The sequence below is a fragment of the Pan paniscus genome, chromosome 10 (assembly GCF_029289425.2).
Source record: "Pan paniscus chromosome 10, NHGRI_mPanPan1-v2.0_pri, whole genome shotgun sequence".
Classification (NCBI taxonomy): domain Eukaryota; kingdom Metazoa; phylum Chordata; class Mammalia; order Primates; family Hominidae; genus Pan; species Pan paniscus.
Window position 1 is genome coordinate 100,979,728 of NC_073259.2, and position 5,078 is coordinate 100,984,805.

The 5,078-nt window shown below is 41.4% G+C and overlaps 1 non-coding gene across 1 annotated transcript; it reads left to right on the plus strand.

Annotated features, from left to right (window-relative positions):
• Positions 1–652: 652 nt before the first annotated feature.
• On the plus strand, positions 653–759 carry LOC112436716 (U6 spliceosomal RNA). The gene has a single exon (XR_003025422.1). It is a non-coding gene; the product is annotated as a U6 spliceosomal RNA (small nuclear RNA).
• The last annotated feature ends 4,319 nt before the right edge of the window (positions 760–5,078 follow it).

A 5,078-nucleotide genomic window follows, 5' to 3' on the forward strand; every position in this document is an offset into this window, starting at 1 on the left:
ACGGCTCTCTGCAGCCTCACCCTCCTGGGCTCAAGAAATCCTGCCACCTCAACCTCCCAAGTAGTTGGGACTACAGGCATGTGCCACCACACCTGTCTAATTTTTGTATTTTTTGTAGAGATGGGGTTTCACCATGTTGCCCAGGCTGGTCTTGAAACTCTTGAGTTCCAGCAATCTGTCCACCTCAGCCTCCCAAATTTCTGGGATTACAGGCATGAGCCATGGTTCCTGGCCTTTAAACCTTTTATTATGGAAAATTTCACATGTGAAAATAGAAAGAAAAATGTAACAAAGCCATATGTACCTATTGCCCAGCTTCAATAATTATTTACACCCTGCCATTCTTTTTTTATGAATCTTCCCTTACCCCCTAAATTCTCACATTTTTTTCTTTTATCATGGAGTATTTTAAAACAAATCCCAGTCATGAAATTTCTCTACGTGTAAATATTTCAGTATGCTTCCCTAATGCCTAAGAACTTGAAAAAAGAAACAACAATAACATTGTCATGCCTCCAAAGAATCATATTTAACATCCAGTCCAAGTTTAACTTTTCTTGATTGTCTCAAGAGTATTTTTATGGCTGTTCAAATAAAAATTCAAACACAGTGCAGACATTACATATTTTACATATTCTCTTAAGTCTGTTTTTTGCTTGCGTCAGCAGCACATATACCAAAATTGGAACGATACAGAGAAGATTAGCATGGCCCCTGCTCAAGGATGACATGCAAATTCGTGAAGCGTTCCAAAATAAATAAATTCATTAATTAAAATTAAAAAAAATTTTTTTTAGTCTAGGCTTGGTGGCTCACGCCGGTAATCCCAGCACTTTGGGAGGCCGAGGTGGGCAGATCACAAGGTCAGGAGATTGAGACCATCCTGGTTCACACGGTGAAACCCCATCTCTACTAAAAAAAAAAAAGTACAAAAAATTAGCCGGGTGTGGCGGCGTGTGCTTGAAGTTCCAGCTACTCGGGAGGCTGAGGCAGGAGAATAGCGTGAACCCGGGAGGCGGAGCTTGTAGTGAGCTGAGATCGCACCACTGCACTCCAGACTGGGCGACAGAGCGAGACTCTGTCTCAAAAAAAAAAACTTTTTTAAAAGTCTCTTTTAATGTATGACAGTTCCCCTTCCCTTGTGTTTCCTCGCTTTTCTAATGCTTTTAACTCTGGGATCATGAATTAACTTTGTAACATGCTATGTGTTCATTGAAGAAGTAAGGCTGTTTGTCCTGTTGAATTTCTTACATTCAGAATTGGGCTGACAGTTTTCTCCTGGTGTCATTAATGGGTTTTTCCATCACCTATACTTCCAGTAAGCTGGTAGTTTGTTGAAGAGGCTAGTCTAAATTCAGGTTCAAGTTTTTTTTTTTAATTTGTTTTTATTTTTTCTTTGTGGGCTTTATAGATATATGCAAGGTTAGACCATAGGTGGTACAGTAGCTTACTTTTAAAATAAACTGTGTAACTAATTTATTGAATGTGCTGAATTGGTTATTATAATCAGTAAACTACTTTTTCTTATCTACTGCTACCTTCAAGCAAGCAGAGCTCCCTTCTTTGCCCCAGATGACATTTCAGGGAGATCTCTTAGCTTTGGGGCCATTCTCAGATGTGAGAAGAGTCTCATTTTCAGCTATGGAAAATTCTAGTTCAGTCTATATTAAACTTTAATTTCTCATCCAATTTAAATCTCCTGTCCTCTCTTCTCATCCCTATTCCTCCCCTGTCTTCTATGACAGCTGACAGGCAGGACCAGCATTGAGGAAATGGTACATGATCTGTCCTTTTACTCCATCTGGTGAACAGTCTCCACAGTGTCCCCGTGGTTCATGGATAACCTTATGCATTCTTGCCCAGTCAAACAATGGTGGTGTAATTGCTGCCACAGCAACCCTGTGTCCTTGCCCTGTCACTAGAGGTCACTCTAGTTCCTCTATACCCCTCAAACTCCAGGAGACCTGATGCAGGATTTTTGCTCCTTAGCTCAGCTAAGTCTGGGTTCTTGTCTCACGACCAGGAAGAATTAGGCACACAAACATCAAACAGTGAGTGGAGTAGAATTTATTAAGTGAAAGGAAAGCTTTCAGCAAAAAGAGCAGACACGGCAGGAGGTGGGGGTAGTTCTCCTACCCAAAGACAGGAAAGTTCCCCAATATGGCTGAGCCTGGGGCTTTTTATGGGCTCAGAATAGGGAGTGTGTGCTGATTGGTTTGTGAGTATCCAAAAATGGTCATAGCAAAGACACCACTCAAAGGTGGGCACAACAGTGTAGAAAACCAATTAGGAAAAGGTAGGTATATGTAAAATAGGTGAAGAGTGGGGATCAATCAAAGGAAAGTGCACCAAACAGGAAGGTGGGTTCTCAATCCCATCTGAGTATTTACCCAGGACAGTTTCTGTCTTGAAGGTTGGGTTTCACCAGGGACCTGCCCCTATCTGCCTAGGCATTTGCCTGCCTCCTGCCTCTATCAGACCCTTGTCAGGTTCTCCCCAAAACTTAATTGCTTTTCAGTCCTGTAGTAGCACTGGGCAGGCCTACACACTCCTCCAGCCCAGCAGGCATCTGGCCAAGGAGTAAAAGTCCCTCACCTGTTTCTGGCTAGCCCCTCGATTCTCTAAGGGGTGCTCTTACTGTCCCCCTTCACTTGGCTCCATCCCATGTGGAACAGGGAATAAATGCCAGTGTGTTCTCTCTTTTTGTGAAGTCCCCCCAAAGATGCACCTGTCTTAATGAAACACCAGCCTTCTCCGCTATAGAATTTTGGGAGTGACAATTCCTGGACGAGAAAGAATGACTGTGTCATAGTAAGGCCTGTGCACATGTGTGCAGATACCCTTTTTAAAATGGGGGCTACTTCCCACCCATTGTCAGCACCACTGAGGATTATCCTAAAAATAAACAGGAAAGTCCTAATCTATATTCAGACAAGTTTGTTAAGATTTACCCCTTGACTTCATTTTATAAAGTAGCTTAGCTAAACATACAGAATTTTCTAGTTTATTTTAAAATGAATGACTTAAAGAAACTATAATTTTTTTTTTTTTTTTGAGACAGGGTCTTGTTCTGTCACCCAGGCTGGAGTGCAGTGGCATGATCACTGCTCACTGAAGCCTCAACCTCCCAGGCTCAAGAAATCCTCCCACCTCAGTCTTCCAAGGAGCTGGACTACAGATGGACACCACCATGCCCAGCTAATTTTTGTATTTTTATTAGAGATGGAGATTTCACCATGTTGCCCAGGCTGGTCTTGAACTCCTGAGCTCAAGTGATCCTCCTGCCTCAGCCTCCCAAAGTGCTGGGATTATAGTTGTGAGCCACTGCACCCAGCCAAGAGAAACTCAAATATAAATGATACCCTTCAGGACATGTTTTCATGTGTCATTGGGATGTTAATAAACATCATATACAAGAGCTAACAAATTCTTATCTTTTGTCCATACTTTAGAAGACCTCGGCGGCCTACCAAATATTAACAACAACAAAAGCAACAAAAGAAAATAATTTCTGGCAGAGCGCAGTGGCTCATGCCTGTAATCCCAGCACTTTGGGAGGCCGAGGCAGGCAGATCACCTGAGGTCGAGAGTTTGAGACCAGCCTGACCAACATGAAGAAACTCCATCTCTACTAAAAATACAAAATTAGCTGGGTGTGGTGGCATGCACCTGTAATCCCAGCTACTCGAGAGGCTAAGGCAGGAGAATCACTTGAACCTGGGAGACATAGGTTGCAGGGAGTCAAGATTGTGCCATTGCACTCCAGCCTGGGCAACAAGAGTGAAACTCCATCTCAAAAAAAAAAAAAAAAAAAGAAAAAGAAAAAAAAAATCATTTCTAAAAACAGCAGAAGACATGGAAGCAGGTCCACAGTGATATATCAGCTATGTTAAACATACTCAGTCTTGTTTTCTATTTTAGCCTTTGTACATAGAAATATTTACTTGTTTGATTCACATCTTTGTTAGACACAACCTATACCATTTTAATTGATGTGTTAAGGTCTATGTGTATTTTTTTAATTAATGGGTTTAATTACAATTGCTGTGTAGATAATTGCTTATTCAATCCTGAAGTAGAACTGGAATTAGGAAATGAAAACAGGGTCCACTGACTCACTACAGTCAGCTGAGCACACTCTTATTTTGCTCTCAGAGTAGAGGTGAACAATAATCTAATCAAGAACTGCATGGTGGTGAGTCAGTATTCAAAGATGAATGGGCCAAAATAAGAGTTTAAAAACATGTGAGATGTGTGGATGGATATTACAATAGGGCAATTGCATCACATTAAACTTATTCTGGACATGGCTGGTTAAGTATGCTTGAATCTAAGTATTATATCTTCCAAATGTGTGCACTTAGAAAAGCTTCAGGCTCTTAAAAGGATGAATGTTTGTGGAAGAAAGGAAGGAGGAATAAAAGAGGAAAAGGGGGGAAAGGAAAGGAGGGAGAAAGAAAGGGAGAGAGGGAGGAAAAGCAAAATGGTTTTCACTACTTCATTTCAACCACTGAGTGAGTATAAATTGCTAATGATTTTTTCATGGTGTGGTTAAAATGTTGATTTTAGGCCTAGTCACATAAATGAAATAAAAGTAAGAGTTTAATTAAAATTATGTTATGGTAATAATCAAAAGGATGACAGCACAGCTTGTGTTTGAAAAAGGAATGTTAAGAGTTTATATGTTTTTGGGTTTTGTTTTGTTTTTTTTTTGAGACAGTCTTGCCCTATCACCCAGACTGGAGTGCAGTGGCGCGATCTTGGCTCATTGCAACCTCCATCTTCTGGGTTCAAGTGATTCTCCTGCCTCACCCTCCTGAGTAGCTGGGATTACAGGAACCCACCACCACGCCCAGCTAATTTTTGTATTTTTAGTAGAGATGGGGTTTCACCATGTTAGCCAGGCTGGACTCGAACTCCTGACCTCAGGCAATCTGCCTGCCTCGACCTCCCAAAGTGCTGGGATTACAGGCGTGAGCCACCAAGCCCCGTCATGTTTTTGTTTTTAACTCTGGCATCATGAATTTACTTTGTAACATATTTAACATTCCAGAATATCAATGTCATGCCCCTCTGTG